The following is a 22825-nucleotide window of genomic DNA, read 5'->3' on the forward strand; positions in this document are numbered from 1 at the left end:
CAAAGCCTGTTAATGAAATGACATTATTGATGGGACCAGGAGTCGCATCAAAGACATGTCAAATTCAATTTCACATTATGGTGGATGAAGTAGTCAAAGTTACCTGCTTGGGGGAAAAGATAAAGGAAAAAATTACTTATGCAGACCATTTTTTTTTAAAGAAAAAAGCACAAAGATAGAATTTAATAAAGTGACCACGTGCTGAAAGCTTCTCTCAGGAATTATTAACACCGATCGTCTCTCGCATTGTGGGACACAAGAAGAAGGCACTTAATTTGGAAATTGAGAAAGAATTGCTCATATGCAGAAAAAAAACCAAAAAAAAATAAACTAAACAATAAAACCAAAATACAAAGCAGGAACAAACAAATAGGCTTTTAATTCTGTAAGCAATTTACTTCACTAGATCTTGATAGGCAACGCTCTAAATTACACATAATATTCACACAATATTACTGAACAGTAACTGCATGTGCACAGGGCTGGGAGTAACAAAGCATAATGATGGATAACAAGCCCGTAACGGGATACACAGCAGTGTCATGAGGGTGGTTTAACAGGCCTTGGGGAGGTGAAGTGTCACGTGAGACCATGCTGAACGATGGAGAACCTGACAAACCAGAGTTAGTCTCGCAGAGGTATCTTTAATCCGCACTTAGGTTCAGTAAAAACAAATTAAAAAGACAAACTGGTAAAATTCGACCTTTTCTTCCTACTCTATGCAGGTTCCATTTAGGCATCTGACAGGTTTTTAGGCCAGGGGATGGGAGGTGGCGGTAGGCGGAGGGGGGGGTTATGTCTGTGCCTCTTATCGCCGGGAACTTGGGGATTGCTCCGCACGGTCGAACGAGCAGGGAATTTGGTCATTCCAGGTCCTCAGCTGCGGTATCTCTCATTTTAGTTCAGTTCAATCCAGCTGAATTTTATTTGGATAGTGCTTTTAAGAGATGCTGTCCTAAAGACCTTTCACGGGCAACATCCCCAAGGCCTTGCCCCCCCCCCCCCCCCCCCACACACACACTCACACTCACACAGACACAGAAAAACTCCAGTTGGAAAAAAAAAAACTCAGTTTGAAAGTGTGAAAAAATGTAAAAGTGCCAAGAAATCCAGCATGGAAGAGAAACCTGTCCTCTACTGGCCTGAGTAGTCAACAGTTAGATTATATAACTGCTGTATCTGTATCTGCAGAGAGAACGACTGAAAAAAAGAAAAACTAGGCCCTGTAGGCTCCAGAAGAGAGGAGGATTTCTCTCCCTATTACACCGGACATTCTGTTTGTTTTTTCTCTGTGATCACGGACTGAGACGGCAACGCACTGACGTTGTTCCTTTCAGACGGTATTCCTCTTCTTCAGCACCGGACAGCTCCGCCATTGCAAGTCAGAGAGCAGGAGGAGTTATCCTTACCAGGAGCAGCACAGAGCCTGACCGAGCCGCATTCCATACCACCACAGATAGGGGGCACACTTTCTTGTGGAGTTTGGTGGTCGTGTAGAAGCCATGGGAATGTGGACTTTCTCCCTGTCCTTAGTAAGTTCATGCACCCCCAACCCTCGCTGTCCTCGAGGCTCTGGGACCAGCAGAATGATTTATTTCTTTTTCTAGCGGTTTCCTTCCCCTTAAAAGTGGTTGTCATGGGTCTAGGAAGGTCATTTGCAGTAGAAGTACTGGGCACAATTTCCAGGCAAGTTGTCTAAGGCATTTTATAGAGACCTGGGCCATATTAAACATATTAAACATATGGGAACAAGTTTGCACATGCAAACCTGCAAAGTGTGTGTAATCGACATTTTATGTGTCAAACGTACATGACACCTCTGACATTACATTACATTTATTTAGCAGAAGCTTTTATCCAGTAGACATGTACACAGCTGGGCATGTTATGATGCAAATCAGGTTCAGCAAATAATCCCAAAACAGTTCTGAGCGTAAGCAGGTCTGGTTTGAGCAATATAACTGTGTGTATTAGGAACTACACAGGGCTAAGAAATACAAAATTTTTGGCTCGTCCAAAATCAAAAAAGAACCAATGTCCTAACCTTTCTTTAACCTGCTGAACACAGCCGTAAACTTGCCTCGACCCTCAGACTTATCGTTTTCATAACCCTAACCCTAAGTTGAGCCCTAAAACGTAATTGAAGCCCTAGGAACTTTTGAAAACATGTGATTACTCATTTAAAATTGTGGAGAAACTAAGTCAAGACTGTGAATTCCATAGTACAAATGCTAAAAAATATATTTGAGGCCTTAAAAAAAAAAAATGTTTTCCCTGAAAAAATATGTATATTTTTCATATCTTGTTAAGGTCACAGGTACCTATACTAGTATATACAAAATTTTTGGCTCGTCCAAAATCAAAAAAGAACCAATGTCCTAACCTTTCTTTAACCTGCTGAACACAGCCGTAAACTTGCCTCGACCCTCAGACTTATCGTTTTCATAACCCTAACCCTAAGTTGAGCCCTAAAACGTAATTGAAGCCCTAGGAACTTTTGAAAACATGTGATTACTCATTTAAAATTGTGGAGAAACTAAGTCAAGACTGTGAATTCCATAGTACAAATGCTAAAAAATATATTTGAGGCCTTAAAAAAAAAAATGTTTTCCCTGAAAAAATATGTATATTTTCCATATCTTGTTATGGTCATAGGTACCTATACTAGTATATACAAAATTTTTGGCTCGTCCAAAATCAAAAAAGAACCAATGTCCTAACCTTTCTTTAACCTGCTGAACACAGCCGTAAACTTGCCTCGACCCTCAGACTTATCGTTTTCATAACCCTAACCCTAAGTTGAGCCCTAAAACGTAATTGAAGCCATAGGAACTTTTGAAAACATGTGATTACTCATTTAAAATTGTGGAGAAACTAAGTCAAGACTGTGAATTCCATAGTACAAATGCTAAAAAATATATTTGAGGCCTTAAAAAAAAAAATGTTTTCCCTGAAAAAATATGTATATTTTCCATATATTGTTATGGCCATAGGTACCTATACTAGTATATACAAAATTTTTGGCTCGTCCAAAATCAAAAAAGAACCAATGTCCTAACCTTTCTTTAACCTGCTGAACACAGCCGTAAACTTGCCTCGACCCTCAGACTTATCGTTTTCATAACCCTAACCCTAAGTTGAGCCCTAAAACGTAATTGAAGCCCTAGGAACTTTTGAAAACATGTGATTACTCATTTAAAATTGTGGAGAAACTAAGTCAAGACTGTGAATTCCATAGTACAAATGCTAAAAAATATATTTGAGGCCTTAAAAAAAAAAATGTTTTCCCTGAAAAAATATGTATATTTTCCATATCTTGTTATGGTCATAGGTACCTATACTAGTATATACAAAATTTTTGGCTCGTCCAAAATCAAAAAAGAACCAATGTCCTAACCTTTCTTTAACCTGCTGAACACAGCCGTTAACTTGCCTCGACCCTCAGACTTATCGTTTTCATAACCCTAACCCTAAGTTGAGCCCTAAAACGTAATTGAAGCCCTAGGAACTTTTGAAAACATGTGATTACTCATTTAAAATTGTGGAGAAACTAAGTCAAGACTGTGAATTCCATAGTACAAATGCTAAAAAATATATTTGAGGCCTTAAAAAAAAAATGTTTTCCCTGAAAAAATATGTCTATTTTCCATATCTTGTTATGGTCATAGGTACCTATACTAGTATATACAAAATTTTTGGCTCGTCCAAAATAAAAAAAGAACCAATGTCCTAACCTTTCTTTAACCTGCTGAACACAGCCGTAAACTTGCCTCGACCCTCAGACTTATCGTTGTCATAACCCTAACCCTAAGTTGAGCCCTAAAACGTAATTGAAGCCCTAGGAACTTTTGAAAACATGTGATTACTCATTTAAAATTGTGGAGAAACTAAGTCAAGACTGTGAATTCCATAGTACAAATGCTAAAAAATATATTTGAGGCCTTAAAAAAAAAAATGTTTTCCCTGAAAAAATATGTATATTTTTCATATCTTGTTAAGGTCACAGGTACCTATACTAGTATATACAAAATTTTTGGCTCGTCCAAAATCAAAAAAGAACCAATGTCCTAACCTTTCTTTAACCTGCTGAACACAGCCGTAAACTTGCCTCGACCCTCAGACTTATCGTTTTCATAACCCTAACCCTAAGTTGAGCCCTAAAATGTAATTGAAGCCCTAGGTACTTTTGAAAACATGTGATTACTCATTTAAAATTGTGGAGAAACTAAGTCAAGACTGTGAATTCCATAGTACAAATGCTAAAAAATATATTTGAGGCCTTAAAAAAAAAAATGTTTTCCCTGAAAAAATATGTATATTTTCCATATCTTGTTATGGTCATAGGTACCTATACTAGTATATACAAAATTTTTGGCTCGTCCAAAATCAAAAAAGAACCAATGTCCTAACCTTTCTTTAACCTGCTGAACACAGCCGTAAACTTGCCTCGACCCTCAGACTTATCGTTTTCATAACCCTAACCCTAAGTTGAGCCCTAAAACGTAATTGAAGCCATAGGAACTTTTGAAAACATGTGATTACTCATTTAAAATTGTGGAGAAACTAAGTCAAGACTGTGAATTCCATAGTACAAATGCTAAAAAATATATTTGAGGCCTTAAAAAAAAAAATGTTTTCCCTGAAAAAATATGTATATTTTCCATATATTGTTATGGCCATAGGTACCTATACTAGTATATACAAAATTTTTGGCTCGTCCAAAATCAAAAAAGAACCAATGTCCTAACCTTTCTTTAACCTGCTGAACACAGCCGTAAACTTGCCTCGACCCTCAGACTTATCGTTTTCATAACCCTAACCCTAAGTTGAGCCCTAAAACGTAATTGAAGCCCTAGGAACTTTTGAAAACATGTGATTACTCATTTAAAATTGTGGAGAAACTAAGTCAAGACTGTGAATTCCATAGTACAAATGCTAAAAAATATATTTGAGGCCTTAAAAAAAAAAAATGTTTTCCCTGAAAAAATATGTATATTTTCCATATCTTGTTATGGTCATAGGTACCTATACTAGTATATACAAAATTTTTGGCTCGTCCAAAATCAAAAAGAACCAATGTCCTAACCTTTCTTTAACCTGCTGAACACAGCCGTAAACTTGCCTCGACCCTCAGACTTATCGTTTTCATAACCCTAACCCTAAGTTGAGCCCTAAAACGTAATTGAAGCCATAGGAACTTTTGAAAACATGTGATTACTCATTTAAAATTGTGGAGAAACTAAGTCAAGACTGTGAATTCCATAGTACAAATGCTAAAAAATATATTTGAGGCCTTAAAAAAAAAAATGTTTTCCCTGAAAAAATATGTATATTTTTCATATCTTGTTAAGGTCACAGGTACCTATACTAGTATATACAAAATTTTTGGCTCGTCCAAAATCAAAAAAGAACCAATGTCCTAACCTTTCTTTAACCTGCTGAACACAGCCGTAAACTTGCCTCGACCCTCAGACTTATCGTTTTCATAACCCTAACCCTAAGTTGAGCCCTAAAATGTAATTGAAGCCCTAGGTACTTTTGAAAACATGTGATTACTCATTTAAAATTGTGAAAAAACTAAGTCAAGACTGTGAATTCCATAGTACAAATGCTAAAAAATATATTTGAGGCCTTAAAAAAAAAAAAGTTTTCCCTGAAAAAATATGTATATATTCCATGTCTTGTTATGGTCATAGGTACCTATACTAGTATATACAAAATTTTTGGCTCGTCCAAAATCAAAAAAGAACCAATGTCCTAACCTTTCTTTAACCTGCTGAACACAGCCGTAAACTTGCCTCGACCCTCAGACTTATCGTTTTCATAACCCTAACCCTAAGTTGAGCCCTAAAACGTAATTGAAGCCCTAGGAACTTTTGAAAACATGTGATTACTCATTTAAAATTGTGGAGAAACTAAGTCAAGACTGTGAATTCCATAGTACAAATGCTAAAAAATATATTTGAGGCCTTAAAAAAAAAAAGTTTTCCCTGAAAAAATATGTGTATTTTCCATATCTTGTTATGGTCATAGGTACCTATACTAGTATATACAAAATTTTTGGCTCGTCCAAAATCAAAAAAGAACCAATGTCCTAACCTTTCTTTAACCTGCTGAACACAGCCGTAAACTTGCCTCGACCATCAGACTTATCGTTTTCATAACCCTAACCCTAAGTTGAGCCCTAAAACGTAATTGAAGGCATAGGAACTTTTGAAAACATGTGATTACTCATTTAAAATTGTGGAAAAACTAATTCAAGACTGTGAATTCCATAGTACAAATGCTAAAAAATATATTTGAGGCCTTAAAAAAAAAAAAAGTTTTCCCTGAAAAAATATGTATATATTCCATGTCTTGTTATGGTCATAGGTACCTATACTAGTATATACAAAATTTTTGGCTCCTCCAAAATCAAAAAAGAACCAATGTCCTAACCTTTCTTTAACCTGCTGAACACAGCCGTGAACTTGCCTCGACCCTCAGACTTATCGTTTTCATAACCCTAACCCTAAGTTGAGCCCTAAAACGTAATTGAAGCCATAGGAACTTTTGAAAACATGTGATTACTCATTTAAAATTGTGGAAAAACTAAGTCAAGACTGTGAATTCCATAGTACAAATGCTAAAAAATATATTTGAGGCCTTAAAAAAAAAAGTTTTCCCTGAAAAAATATGTATATATTCCATATCTTGTTATGGTCATAGGTACCTATACTAGTATATACAAAATTTTTGGCTCGTCCAAAATCAAAAAAGAACCAATGTCCTAACCTTTCTTTAACCTGCTGAACACAGCCGTAAACTTGCCTCGACCCTCAGACTTATCGTTTCATAACCCTAACCCTAAGTTGAGCCCTAAAACGTAATTGAAGCCATAGGAACTTTTGAAAACATGTGATTACTCATTTAAAATTGTGGAGAAACTAAGCCAAGACTGTGAATTCCATAGTACAAATGCTAAAAAATATATTTGAGGCCTTAAAAAAAAATGTTTTCCCTGAAAAAATATGTATATATTCCATATATTGTTATGGTCATCGGTCCCTATACTAGTATGCATTCTGTAATCAGGGATACATTTCCAAAGAAACCCTGCCAAATTTGTCTGTGAATAACAATGACTGCATCTACATTTCTACTGCGATTAACCTTTTTGATGCGTCCATGCGGATGCCAATTTATTTAATGTCATCCAGGCTATTTTGTGCATAGACCATTAGTCTGCCATGCGGTGGTCATTGGGCCTGATTGGTAGTAAGGTAAGACATTCACATTCTAAGCAAACCCCTCATTCGGTTTGTCACACCCTCTACGCAGCAGTCCAGCTGCAAAATGAGATTGGATCTTGGTTCGAGGTTAGGATGGGTCATCTTTAACTCATTTTTTACCCACTGAAACTATCAGGAATAAATGAATAGAGATGGAAACCGCAAAAAAACCCCCAAAAAACTTGAACTCAAATGGCAGTATAAAACTGCCATCTCTTGGCCTTCTGCAAATGGCATCATAATAAAGGCATTATTGCTACATTGATATAATCCTCCCTAATATCATACAATATCCAGACGTCTAGCTTGAAATGCCTCTCTAAATGAGACATTTCCATGAATCTGTGGCTATGCCTTGCTTGTCTGTAGCTCATAATGACCGCGTACAAACTCATTGGAAATGACACAGCAGGGGGGGGGGGGGGTCTGTTCTATCAGTTCCCGTCAGTTAGATCACATTTAAATGACACTGGAACAGACTGCAAAAAACAAGCCCCCTTCTTTAACAACACTTTATCGATGGGAAAAAATGAAGGCTGATTGGAGGTTCTCCCACGTACACTCTGTGCCACACCGCGCGTCCTTTCTGTTCGTGGGAGGACGGTCGACACCAGGGTCTACAGGAGAGGAGAGCCGTATCGCGGTAACTTCTCGTCTTTTCCTAGCCGGTCGTGAGTTATTTGGACGATCTCTTCAAGCGTGAGCAACGGCTGTGCAACGAGAGATGAGCCCAATCACCTGTGAAAACGTGCGGGAGCCTCCTTTGCTTGTGAAATCACTTTTCTCCATGGCAATCATGTTCTCCATTGTAATTCGTCTCATATCGACTACCTCTAGTAGAGGCACTAAAAATAATATTTCCAGGCAAAACAACCCATATGGAAAAAAATTAAATACATTTCACATATATTATTAGAATTCATTTTCAAATGTATTTCTAATGCCGGGCAAAATTGTACATTTCATAATGAATTTCAGCACTGTTTCCAAAGTATATGAATACTTATGATACACATATTTACTATTTATATATTTTTTAAATAAATCTTAATAATAATCTTAAAATACATATTTTTTTTACATGGAACACATCCATCTGTGAATGATCTTGGAGACAGTGGGGATTATTGTTTTTTTTAGTGCTCGAGGGTATTCATTGCAGACAAGTGAGAACAAAGGAACAGAAACCAGAAGAAATGGGGATTTGATTTTTTGTGTGGCAGTCTACAATTGACTTGTAATTATTTGTCAGCCATCAAAACACACACAGACGCAGACACACACACACACACACAGACACAGACATACACACACACATACACACGCACGCACACACACATGCGCACACACACACGCACAAGCTGAACGCCTTGCAGTTGGCTCTTCCAAGTTAAACGCAGCCTGGTAACTGCAGGCGATGAAGCTGTTTGACATTCCCCACTGCCGGTCAGGGGGAGTTAAGGTGCCCCTGGAATAAAACAAATGACTGGGGAAAGGTGTTTTTTAAGATATAGCCAGGCCCGCGGAAATTGTTGATCGCACAGCCATTTGAAGTTTGTATCGGTAAAGCGCTTTGATTTCCCCACAGTGTTTCATTTGTGTGTTAATACACAGAGTCACTGATTACAGCCTTTAGCTGAACAGAATAAACAGCTTTTTACTGCCCAATATTGATTTCCTTGTAAACTGTTTTTGTTAAGTACTATAAAAGAAGCAGTCGTTAAAGAGACGTGCATCCAGAGCTGCGTACATGACGACGTGTTGCAGGAGAACTATAATTAGTATTTATCACACAATCCACAGAGGGTGCTAATGCTTTGCTTGTAACTCAATACACAAAACTGAGAGACAATAAGAAAAAACAAAACAAACAAACAAACAAAAAAAAAAGACAGACCTCTGAACATGGCCTGAGCTCGCAGCTTTATATTTTATGACCAGGCAAATTTGCTGATGCTTTGTTTTAATCATTCTTTTTTTTTTTTTTTTTACTTTGTAGAAAAGCATTCTGGGATGTCTACCTGTAATTTTCAATGACTGGCTATGAAAGAACACTGACATGGATGCAGTGATACACAGAAATAACAGTCACAATGCGGAAACACTTAACTATAATTTCAAGGCCTTTTCAATAGCCTAGAGCAATATTACTTATCTCGAAGTTCAATGGGATTCAATTGTGTGGCACTAACAATGAACATCCGCTTCTTCTGTTTATCATATGAACCAAATAGGAAAATGGCTGCCAGCCCAATGAGCTGCTTATCTGGCCAATGAGCTGCTGTTATCGCCAATGAGCTGCTGTTCTGGCCAATGAGTCTTTATTTTACTGATGCTTAATTATCACTGATTCACTTATATAATTAGACTGGTAGCCATACGTGGACCCAGCCAAGGTAGAAACTGGGGGAAAAAAATGATTATTTTTTTTTGTTGTTGTCGTATTACAAAATAAGAACTTGACAATCTTAAAAAAAGTAAAAGAACATAAAAAATGTTATCCCGGATGTCTATCATCTATCTTTGGCACAGTTTGCAATCAGTAAGATGCTAGCAAATGAAATAACAACTCTAAATCACAAGTCTTTTTTAGTTTTCCCCTCCTACCATTTTAAATCCTAACAGTACCAGCTGTAGACAGTCAGTCGTATTTTTGTGGCTATGTTCTAAATGGCGAACTGCAGTGAAATAACATCCAGTGCCTTGTCCTTAAACGTACCGATGTTAATCAAAAGGTGTCGATTAACGAGACACTTTTCCTGGTGGTGAATTTGACGCGCAGGCGTTCCAATCCCTTCACAGATCGAGCCTCCCTTTTCATTCCCCTTTGTCCCTGTGCGAGAGCGAGACATTCGTGGCGTGAACGGATGAAACCAAACTTTTTTAATCTTCACTCTTCGCCCCCCCCCCCCACCCCCCCACCCCCCACCCCCCACCCCAAAACACCTCACACATCCTTCCGTCTTTATCCTCGAACCGGCAGAGGGTTCACGAGATTGAGTGGGAGCGGGTCACCGTGTGGCACAGGTTTCCAGGGCAACGCAGGGGTACTGTGAGGTCATCGTCGTGAAACGCCCTCCTTTCCAGTGATTCATTCTACCGGGGAGAAGAGCCAGGCCTGCGAGGAGAAAGCAAGTCTGCCTCAGACGCGAAACTTCGCTCCGAGTGCTGCAGTGAAAGCCCTCAGAGTCGTCAAGCTGAAACGTTTAGAACACATTCTGAAAACATTTTTTTTTATGAAAAGAAACTATTTTCACTGCGGCGATAACACGAAAGAAAACTCGATTTATAAAGTTAGATTTTTTTTTTTTTTCCGTTTTATGCCTTTCTGACAGGACCACGGGTTGTTTTTCCCTCTCCAAAACAATCCCATGAGTCATTTGGCTGAAAAGGGATCAGTCAGAGTATTCACAGAGGCATCAGCTCTTGGCGATGCATTAAACATGTGTATACCTACAGCCTGTACCCAGCGTATACCACATTCTGTGCAGGCCTCCGTGGAAATTCTCAGAAGCCTCCAAATTTTGACAACAAATTAGCATTCACTGAAAGGTGTCAGGTGCCCCTTCACATAAACATAATGGAGATACGCATATATTATTGCAAACTCGCTTGCCTCCAGTTAATTGGGGTTAGTGGTGAAATGCAACACTATGTTAATTGAATGTGAATACGTTGTCCACGGGGAACGCGCGGAGCGTGCTGAACGCTACGTGCAGCACATGTAACCGCGGCTTAGCCGAAAGTGCTGCTGTCGGATTTAAAATTTTTATGCCCGAGCTTATTAGAGAGGTGAGGTGGGTTTTCTGTGCGCTGAAGCCCCCCCCCCCCCCCCCCCGCCCCCCCAGGGGGTGATGTGGAGTTGCAACCGCTCCAAACACGCATGCAAACAGAGAGGTTTTGACCTTAGCTGTCCTGCGGAGGAGAAATGTGAATCCTGGAGACATGCTCCTGACCTTGTATCATTGGTATCGGTGGCTTTAACTGATAAGATGGAAAATGCGATCTGGCAGTTTCATAAGCTGACTGTAAGCTGAGGCCCCAGAGCAGCCTCAGAAACGGCTCTAGTGCTGCACTCTTCAGCCACGGCTGTTTAAAGCAAGGAGAATGGTGCGTGAGAGTGTGTGTGTGTGTGTGTGTGTCTGGGCATGTGTGTGTAAGTGTGTGTGTGTGTGTTTGTATGAGTGTGTGTGCGTATGTGTGTGTGTGTCTGTGTGTGTGTGAGTGTATCTGTGTGTGGTTGAGTGTGTCTGTGTGAGTGTGAGTGTATCTGTGTGTGTGTGAGTGTGTCTGTTTGTGTGTGTGAGTGTATCTGTGTGTGTTTGAGTGTGAGCATACGAGTGTGTGAGTCTGTGAGTGTGTGCAGAGGATGGGTGGTGTGACCTGAAACTATAAAATGGGAATCCAAACCAAAACATGTTTTAAATGGCAGCCGAAATTGAATATGAATTTCTCGGCGCTTTCCATTGGACAACATTATGACTCGAGCTTTGCATATTCTCGAGCCTTCAGTTCTGAACCCTGTAATTTCACTGAAGTCTGATATCAGGCTGTAGCTGCTCTAATTGAACACGTAACGAGGTAACTGGTGGGACTTAAGTAGCAGCCAAGAAGATTAAAGAGACCAATCATAATGACTCTCGTGCAATCTGATAATTATCACATTAAAGGTAATGGATTTCACATGAGAATTGACAATGAAAAAAAAAAATCACTACTGGATGACTCTTGCGCAATGTATATACACACACACACACACACATTTTGCAGCAGAGCAGCGTCCCTCGAGAAAACACCGCGTGCACGTGTGTGCGTGCACGTTTGGTATGTGCATGAGCGCGGATGCATTTGCATCCAGCAGATCAGCAAAATTGATTTCTGCACATCACCGTTGGACAGGTACGGGGCAGAAGTCAGCAGGCACTCAATTGCAGGGTCAAGTGCTCTTCGGAGGTGGGCAACGAGGCCCGTATCTGTTTCTGGTTTTCATGCCAACTTCTGGCCTCGATTATTCAGTCAGCCCAAACATTTACTCCGTCTGCCATTTTAGCTACACTTCAATGATGAAGTGAAAGAACGGCAGCTGAAGAATGTTCTTGTGTCCCTATATGAAATATTTTCCCGTGATCTAATCCATGAGTGAACCAGAGTTGGTTGGATACAGCCAATTAGCTCATTTAGCCAGGGTAATTAGTTGGAAACAAAAATTTGGATAATCAACGGCCCTCCAGGACTGGAATTTCCCACCCCTGCCTTAGTTGTTTTCCTATCCCCATTTGACAGCAGTAGATGCCCCTCCTGCTTGCTTGATAAGCCCTAAATGATGGTCCTTTGCTCAAGTCATCATGAGTACACCATGTCAAGGCGTGCATTAAGTAGTTTTGCATTGCGCTGTGAGTTGTGAAGGTGCATTTACGGGGCGGTCACAAATCCAAATTTTTAAAAAGTTTTTGAATTATTATTTTTTTTTATTGGTTTATTTCCTGCGCAGTGCGGCATGTGTCACTGCCGGAAACCACGGTTCTGTGTCTTAAAAGGACATCATATTGTGCGCGGAGGTGTTCTTGTCGAGTCACTCGGCATAAATGACCAGACATGGCCGTCCACGTCTCTGGACACGCCTTGTGAAATTTCAGTGCGGGCAGAGGCCATGAATTAATCAGGCATATCCGAGTCCTGAAATCCCCGATCACAGACGTGACCCGAGAGTGTGCAGAAGGTTCTGGAAATACTCATGGGAAAAACTACCGCTCACGACCGACACACCCCAAAATTTCACTAGTCAGATATCTTCCAAAACTCGATTTTTCATGCAGCGTAGACTTTCATTTCACTGCTCGTCTCCCCGCTCAGGGAAGGCATACATTATACATTTTTCTCATGGGTTACGATGTTGGGAGTTTGGATGCCCTCTCACGCTTTTGCGAGGTCAAACTTTGACAGCCTATCAGATGATAGCGTGGGCCATACGGGCTCTTGACCGGGTCAGTCCTTCCCACCGGTTGGGAGGCATTCGCCATCTCTCGCGAGATCGCGTTGCCTAGCAATCTCAACGCGATTTCACGCAGCGAAGAATGGATCTTGAATCTTGGCATAATTATCTGTCCATATTGTGGGAGAAACCGATCTGCTGTGATTTCATAACTGCACCATGCATTGAGGAAAAAGTGAATTAAACATGGAGTGTATGTGCGTGTGTGTGTGTGTTTGTCAGTGCGTGTGTATGCGTGTTTGTGTGTGTACGTGCGTGTGTGTGTGTGTGTGTGTTTGTGTGTGCCTGTGTGTGTGCGTGTTTGTGTGTGTACATGCTTGTGTATGCGTGTTTGTGTGTGTGTGCGTGTAAGTGTGTGTGTGTGTGTGTATGCGTGTTTGTGTGTGTACGTGCGTGTGTATGCGTGTTTGTGTGTGTACATTTTTAAAAAATGAAGTTGAATCCCCTGACAGGGTTTAGAGCAAGAATCCATTTAGCCAAATATTTGCTGCATTTAAAGAAAATGAACTAGCTCATTACTGCTGTCAAAAAATCCTTATTCATGAACTTTGCTAGATGTTTTTGCAGAATTAATTTCTCCCCTAAAAAAAAGAAAGAAAAACACGTTAAGTGTATATCCTCAGTAGTCTTCCCTGCTTCAGGAAATGGCCTTTTAAAAAATGTGAATTTTCTCCATCAAACAATGAAGTGCAACCAATTCGATGTGCATCTTAACTAGCAGGAGGATATGTTATAAATGCTTTAAGTGACCTTTACCATTTTAATTACAATATTTCCTCATCTGCACGCAGAAAAATATGTTGAAAAAAAAAGACAGACATTTTACTGTCATAGTAAATCCCTTTTGGACACAAAATTCTTCCTGCATTGAACATTTTACTGAACTGAACATGTGACTTCACCCAAATGTGTATCAACAGTGGTTATTGATAAGAGCTACTGCCTATGTGTGTGTGGAAAAGAACAGAGAGCATCTGCTTGTCTGTATTGTATTATATTCTGAATGCCAATTCAGTGTATATTTTTCATGAACATAATGCATTTTTACGATACATGATAGAACGACTTGGCTTGTGGAATTTAAAACTTTCAAACCTCGAAACTATTGACGATGAGTATAAATACACGCACACACGCATGCGCGCACATGTACGCTAGCCCTTTTATTGGGTTTGAATGTTTTAATTTCCACAAGTGAAGGTATCCTATCATGTATGAACACTTTTATTATGTTCAGAAAAGAATCTCACAGCAATTTGTTATCACTCTGGCATTTTAACCAGTGGTTTGCAGTTGGTCCACTTCTATTCCACAGCTTAACATGCACATATTTACTCAGGTGGGGTGGGGGGGTGGGGGGGTAGGGGGGGAGCAGCAAACGATCAGGGTCAGTCCTGCTCGCTCAAAGCCCTTTTCAGAGCACGGCGCCTGAATTGTAAAAAGAAAAACAAAAAAAAAAACCCAGCAGCTGCGTTCGGCCCGATCCTACGTGTCCCGCATCTCGAACATCGCCAGAAATGGGGAAAAAACAAACATCACACGTAACGAATCCGGACACGAAGTTCACACCGAAATTGTTGTTTTTTTATTGGGGGGTTGCAGAACAAAGAGAGCAAAGGTAGCGCGCCTGCTGATTGCGAGAAAATCAGTGCTCCGGGCTTCTGAACTCCAACGCCCTCCCTCCCCCCCCACTCCCTCCCCATCTTGTTCTGGATCAGTGCCTGGGCCAGATGGCTGTGGAGCCCGGGTTCTATCTTGACTGCTGGAGGATCCTCTCCTCTCCGGCAACCCAGAAAACTCTCCTGTCAAGATTAGCTCGCGGTGCTCCATTTCCTGTCGTGACTGCCGCACCCCCGCTCCCCCCTTCCTCCTCCTCCTCATCATCTCCTGAGGGAGCTCTGTACCAACCCCCCCCCCCCCCCATCCCCCAACCCCCCCTACCTGCCCTTCCCAGGAGGATCCTGTCAGTGAAGCTGAAACTCGGCCAGTCGGTAACTGATGTGGAACAGCCCCCATCGACTCTGCTGAGGAGGCGTGTCCCGGTACAGCGTGTTCCCGTCTAAAAACGGCGCCTTGTGTCCGGGCACACCACGGTACGCTGACCCTTCCCTTCCAGGGAGGGAAGGGCCCGACCCTGTTCCCCGCGCCAGGAACGGGGGGTTAAGTCTCAAGTTTACTTCTCCCACCGCACTAATGCGACAGCTCACAGAATCCTACAGAAAGGTCCTGTAGATAAGCAGCCATTTCCTCCATGCGATGCTAGCCTGCTGCCTCCTCGGGCAAATTCAGTCCATCACATTGCATTAAGGCTTTTAGGAGACGCTCTTATCCACACAGATTAGAGTTTAACATACAGTCCGTTTATACAGCTGGATGTTTACTGGCACATTCAGGTTAAGTTTTCGCTCAGGGGCAGAGGTTCTCAAATTCGGTCCAGGGGACCCCTGCGTATCCTGGTTTTCGTTCCCAGAATTTTAACGAGCTGTCCATCTTCCTTAATTAGAAGCATTTTTAAAGGGGGTAATTTACCCTCTGAAGCCACGTTATGTCAGAGGTAGCAATGCATGCCATTAAGAATAAAAGCCCCATACTGTGAAATAAGTCACACTGTGTTTATTGCACTATATTGCAAATTATTGCATAAAAAGCAAAAAAAATTCCTGCCTCTTGCCCAATGTATGCTGGGATGGGCTCCAGCACCCCCCACGACCCTGACGAGGAATATGTGGGTATAGATAACGGATGGATGGATGGATGGATGTTGCATACGGTCTTATGTCACCCTTAATGAAGCATGTATGTCTTATGAAGCCATGATGTCATTCTATGAAGGCCTCATGTATACTGTATAAAGCCTTCATGAGATACACTTCATTTAAGGTGTGACCCGAGCCCAGGTCCTTGGAAACCACTATTTTTTTAAATAGCTTTAGTTATTGTGTTAGGCTTGTGCTAAGAAATTAGCGAGGAAGGGTTCTCACACCCTGGCAATATTTGTTATATCTGACGCGGAGGAATAGGCTGGTGTGGGATCAACGTGGCGGCCTAAGCCTTAATCAACGTGCGTTTTGCTGCTCATGCAAACGCACATTATTCAATGTGTGATGTAAAACAAGAGCTTGAGCCAATATGGGCCCATTCAGGAGTGAGCTGTGGTCTCTACGCGAACGACGACCAACCCCTTGTGACCTTTTTGCCACGCCCCAGTATCAGATTTATCAGATGCAGTTCTCTTAATTAGCGGCTACTATGCGAAGCATCTTATTAACGGGATACACATCGGGCACGTCTACATTTTCGCTTTTACGTTGTGATAGCAGGCGCACACATTACATCACCGTGAAGCATTCACATAAAAGTGCGGCTAATTAAAGCGACAAGGCAATGACACCTTTATCGATCGATAATTCATTCAGCTGGCATTTTAAATGCTTGTGGGCCAATGCACAGAAGCAGTAATGTTGTTAGTTCTGCATGTACTTCTTTAGCACCTGAAATATGAGCTCAGATATATTGTCTAATGCCTTGAGAGAGTCGCAGCTTCTCGTAGCTCAGGTGTGTTTGCCGTTCGCTACCAGAATATTCAGGAGTTGGGGCGGTCGTTAAAAATATCTCTTCGGAGCTAATTAGCACATAACCATTAGGCAACACACTTCATGCTGGTCTCAGCTGGAATTAAATTTTAATTGGCACTTCATAATTGGCAGACTGAACTTAAAGTTAAACGAAAGCGGGGTGCTGTAGTACATCGCAATGCTCCATCCATTGACTGAAGCCTCAATGTAGATGGAGAATGAAAGGTTTTGCACACTGTAAATATTCCGAATCACAGCGCAGTCATTTTCAGTTCCAACTGAGAAGAGCAAACTCATCTGCTCTTCGTACTACACAGATGGCTGTTTTTCAGCAGGCTTAAAAAAACAAAACAAAAGAAAATACAAGATCTGTGTGCCACAAGCCCACAGATTTCAATGCCTTCTTGCTGTCACCAGATGTCAGAGTATGGCAAACTGATCCTGGGGACTCCCTCAGATTTTCCTGGCCTCTTTCACTAGGCACCATGGGGAAATAAAAGCAGAAAATGGCTGATAATAACACAGCGCTAATGCCAGTTCCTGCCAACATTTTTCAGTTGTCCTAATGACTTGCGTACATCGAGTTCGCTCAACATAAAAGAGACATCAAGTCTTTAATACCTTTCAAACAACTCCCCTGGGTCTGTCATGGGCTATTCATAACAGCCTTGTTTTTTTCTTAAATCTTTTTAACCTCTTTAATCGTTTTGATTACCTCTCTTAACCCCACATTTTGTTCAGAAAAAGATCTAGTGCCTCCATGTTTTTCATTAAGATAAGGCCAAAAGAACCAAATGCTCTACCATGTTTCCTTCATCAGTGACACAGTGTTGTGTGCTGCTGGTAGTCTTGCATACCTAACTCCATCGAGTCACCACAGATTCATTAGAGAGACACTACCAATCAGAGCATACATTTTTTATGTTAGCAGAGTACCTGAGTTATGACAGCAAATCTATTAACTAATATGCATTAAAGACTGGCTATGCTAATCTAAGGGAATTGTATTCAGAAGAGATCTATACGGCACATTTGTTAAAAATGAACATGACACAAAACAATTAAAACATTACAGCCCTTTGCTTTTGTTCTCCAGGCAGGTCTATATGCATAACTCGGTGTCACCACAGGTGTTCATGCTAATTAGAAAGGTGCTACAAATTAGAGCTTCTATTTTCAGGTAAGGTGTCAATGAACGCTTACCTCATGGCAGACGGTCCAATGAATAATACGGGTTAGTTTAAAAAACAGGTGCATAGAACTAAGAAATTCAGTTACTGCATTCAGAAAAGATCTACACCAAACAGGGATACCTTATCTTATTAAGATGAGACAAAAAAAAAAGTGTTCCGGCATGTTGCTTTGCCGGTAAAATAATATTGTGTGCTCATGGCAGTGTCACCACAGGTGCATATGCTAATTAACTACCAATTAGAGCTGCTTGTCAGGTAGGCTGTGTACTTAGCTATAGACTAATAGTCCAACTCCTTATATCTACGCAGACCCTGATTTAAACTAAGAAAACCCTAAACAAAAGCGCAATCAATTTTTCCTCCAAACCTAGAACGCTCAATACTGTGTACGGGCTTATTTACAAAAATGCTGCATCGTTCATAAATTCATGAGACTGCAGAGAAGCAGGCACTTTCCCAGGGAATGCGCGAGACCAGAAACACCTCCCCTTCACTTTTGCAAGTCCACCAAACTGACCTTACGAAGCTATTACTTGAGAGGAGCACAGCTGGAATAAGCAGACTGCTGGCCTCCTGATCATCCAGAGGCCAAAAAGAACAAAAAACAACAACAACAACAACAACAAAAAACAAAACATATATAATGCTTGTTATGAAGGTCTGGTGGAATAAGTGGCAGAAATATTTTGCAGGGCGGCACAAAGAATATCCTCACGACAAGAAGGTTCTACCGTTTTATATTTGATGCCAGCCTGTGGAAATGCACAGCATGAATGTAAAAAATTATTAAAAAAAAAAAAATAAATAAATAAATAAAATAAAAACACAACCTGGCAAGGTAGCGACCTGTAAAAAATTACACCTGTGCCACCAGGAAATATCAGCATTCGGTTCCAAGCGGCAGTGTTTGCACCGCCATTATGCACCATTAAAATAGGACCTGGAGAGCTTTTGATGAGTGGGAACAGCTTATGTGCAAAAGAGCCTGGGGGTGTGAAAGACCAGGCTTGCTGCAGTGCTGGACGCCCTCCAGACAGCAGGCTAAATATCAAGCCAAGAGTGTCTGAGCAAAGGTGGAAAATCCAGGTTCAGGGAGGAAAAAAAATAAAATAACAAAATCCGCACCAGTATTTTGCTCTAACCACCTGGAGTTGTTGCTAATTAGCACAGCTCTTCAGCCAGGAGGTAGAAGTTCATGGGTGGGAAAAACCTGGCGGGACTTTTACCTTCTGACCCCTGGACTTTCCACCTCTGTGGGTGAAGTCTATTGTTCTTGTCATTTAGTGTTTTGATTTTCTTCTTCTTTCATATGCCTCTGAATTATTTATTTTTTTTAACAGTGGACCACCAACTATGTTGGCCGCACATTTGTTTTGCATCTTAACAGCAACAACAAAACTATAATTAGATCTATAATAATTTCTATAGCTGTTTCTCTTTATTGCTAATAATGCATAACTGGAACCACGTAGCAAAAAAATATGAAATGTTTGTATTGTAGGTTGTAAATGTTGGCATATCTAGCCCTCATAGGTTAACATAACTCCACCCAAATTCATAGTTTGCTCATTGTACTGCCTGAAAAACATCCCCATCGAAGAGAATTAAACTTTATTGACATCTTCTCAGAAAAAAAGTTAAAGTGCTAAACGAAATTGGGAGAAGTAAATCTTTTGCTGACAAAGTAAATTTTATTACTTATTTGGACATAAACTCGGCAAGAGTGGAATTAACACCGAATTTCAATGCATGAGATAGATTTCCAGACAGTGGACCAGTTTTGATAATATTCTTAAAAAAAGAAGGATTTGATTACACAATATGTGTCTTGGTTTTAATAACAGCAATTTCGCTTCTTAATGGGATTTCAAAATATATCAAGATTGCGTAATTGTAAAATTGAATCAAAGTATGCTTTGGAAAAACCAATCTAATTTTCTTTCAGCTGTACAAAAGCTAATGCCAAATATCCCTTTGTGTACATAGGAGAGGACTAAATCAATTCCCAGTAAAATAACTAATATACTAATATATTGTACATTGAAAAAATGTTCAGCTATTAAAGGAAATTATAGCTGTTGAAATTGAATATTCGAGTGAAAATAGTTTTTTTTATTTATTTTTTTTACAAGGGCTGCTGATAATGCAATGAACTAGTAATATGAGTGCGTGTGCCAAATTAAATCCTGTCACAAACAGTAAAATGAAATGGACATGTTTTTTATTTTTATTATTACTGGTGTCAGACATGGGGCTGTCCAACATGTCCAATTCCCACTCTAATTTGGAAGGTCCATTTAACTATTTGCAACTGCAGCCACATGCATGCATGATGTTAACATTGATGATTCTACTCTGAAGCATGTGCAGCTCACTGCTCAGCTCGCATAGAGCTAGCAGATAAGGCTATCCGGACAGTCGCACAACAGTAAAACAGCATTGTCAATGGAAAGACAAGAAGTTAAATACAATTTGTGCGTTTCCTTTTGGAGAGGTTAAACGTTCCTTCTGTTTTGTGAATGAAAGTCATTCAACAGTTTGTTTTTGAAAAAGCCGAGAGGTGAGCTTTTGAAGTGACTGACTACGGAAGCTGTTTTGAACATGGTCTGTGCCAACAGGAGTTTATTTTGTGATCTGAAATGCTGCCTTTCAAGATTAATTAATCCAACTGTATTTCCAGGATCAACAATTTCCCACCCTGAGAGATAGAGGCATTCATGAAGAGGCTACTGTTAGCATTTCTCTTGTTTATATCCAGTTTACAAATTCCATACAAATTGAACATTATGATAACTGAGGGCAGTGTAACTGCATAGACCAACAAAGAGAGTGACAGCTACGCTGTTAATGGGTGAGGCATTTTTTTGTTGTTGTGTTGATAGAAATCATAAGACAAACTTCTCATTTGTCTGAGATCAAAAAGCTAGCCAGCAAAGTAACAGAAAAGAAAAATAGCTAGGGTTCTCATTTCTAATTCATTTATTTTTTTATTTTTGCTATAGCCTATTGATTGCAGTTAACTACCATTTCGGGTGAGTTATTTAAGGGTCCAAGCAATTCCAGGCTTTGGAATCCTTTTACGTTATACATTATCTGTTTGCTAGAAAACAGACTTAAAAAGGCGTAGTGCATTGCAAACACAAAAGGGTTTGATTGCTCTCAAAAGGATCCTATGTTCAAGGTTTGTAGAGCATGTGCTACTGGTTATGACCACCATTGTATGCAATATTTAATCATCCATGAAATGTTTCATGTCAAATCAGCTAATTAGAATACTACAAAGAGCAAGCAATGGGCTGGGGTGTTGGATATTCACCCTACCCAAATAAACATGAATAATTTCCACCGCAGTTTGTGGACCTCTGTTCAACTGGGATGTTTATCAGAGACTTAGACAATGGTGCCAGAGAACCCAGAATTCAATGTTCTGCAGTTCAACGTCTCCAGTGAAGCAGTGACAAACAAAAGAACAATTAAACTATTATCAGAAACTTTATTTAAAAGAACAACAAAACGCCCTGTGTGCTCTGTTGTAAAAGGCTCAAGGCTACCCAGGCAAAGCTTTAACTTCCTGTATACGCTCACCGGCCACTTCATTAGGTACACCTGTTCAACTGCTTGTTAATGCAAATATCTAATCAGCCAATCATGTGACAGCAACTCAATGCATTTAGGCATGTAGACATGGTCAAGACGATCTGCTGAAGTTCAAACCAAGCATGGGGAAGAGAGGTGATTTAAGTGACTTTGAATGTGGCATGGTTGTTGGTGCCAGACGAGTGCTGGTAATACCCACTCGTTACAACCGAGGTAAGAGCATCTCTGAATGCACAACACGAGCCAAATTGAAGCAAGCCAAATTGTTCACCAAGGAAATAAAATTTCTCCAACGCAGCAGGCTTTTGACATGCTCTTTTATTTATTTATTTATTTACTTTTTACCATATAATGATGATTACATGCTATTTATGCTTTTATCCTGGCCACTGCTTGTCATGACATTCAAGGCCTCTTTCCATGAAGTGTATTAAAATGGTTATTAACGGTTAAGCTAATGTTGCCTTCTCATAAGATCCTCTGGTACGCTTCATAAAGCCCCCAGAAATGTGACGGAGTATGTAATATTAACTACATAACTCTGACAGAACTCCAAGCCTTTGAGAAGTAAGGAAGGCGATGAAGACTTAGTTCTTTTTTTGCCAAAACACACGTACAGTTAGTGTACTGTTGGGAACATGCATCCAAGTCATGCTTTGCCACCTGTGTTGCGCAATAAACTTCATTCAGCACTCCGCAGTCTCTTATTCCCGAGTGGCGCATTTTAATTATTACGAAAATAAATTAAAAATATCACTCTCGGCGATGGAACGCTTCCTATCGATTTGCGAATGCGCGGCTGCGTTCTGCTGCAGAACTTGACTGTCCGTCAAGCTCTAACGCAGTCGGGAACGTAGAAAGTGTTTTATCAGGATTAGGCTCGCTTTATGCAATATTCAACACTACAGCACAGTGTTGCAGATTTCTGCAAACCCCATTAAGCCTCTCCTTTTTTATTTGCCACTTTTATGCAGCAGTTATTCCTGTGTTCTGTACAGAATACATTAACTTTTCTTTGTTATACTTGTGCCCTAAGGACCTACTATATATATATATATATATATATATATATATATATATACATATACATAGAGTTATTTTATTAGTCTTGCTAAGGGATGGTGCATAGAACATCTAGATTATTTCCAGCTGATAGTTCTTGGCCATAATGAGTCCCTTTGGCTGTGACATTTCGGC

General features: G+C 40.2%; 1 long non-coding RNA gene across 1 annotated transcript; it reads right to left on the reverse strand.

The window, feature by feature from the left end:
* Window positions 1–9302: 9302 nt before the first annotated feature.
* LOC118206878 lies at window positions 9303–18172 on the reverse strand. Its single transcript, XR_004761263.1, has 3 exons — window positions 18042–18172; window positions 10218–10389; window positions 9303–10104 (listed from the first exon to the last, which is right to left on the reverse strand). It is a non-coding gene; the product is annotated as an uncharacterized LOC118206878 (long non-coding RNA).
* Window positions 18173–22825: the final 4653 nt, after the last annotated feature.

The sequence above is a fragment of the Anguilla anguilla genome, chromosome 10 (genome assembly GCF_013347855.1).
Source record: "Anguilla anguilla isolate fAngAng1 chromosome 10, fAngAng1.pri, whole genome shotgun sequence".
Lineage (NCBI taxonomy): Eukaryota > Metazoa > Chordata > Actinopteri > Anguilliformes > Anguillidae > Anguilla > Anguilla anguilla.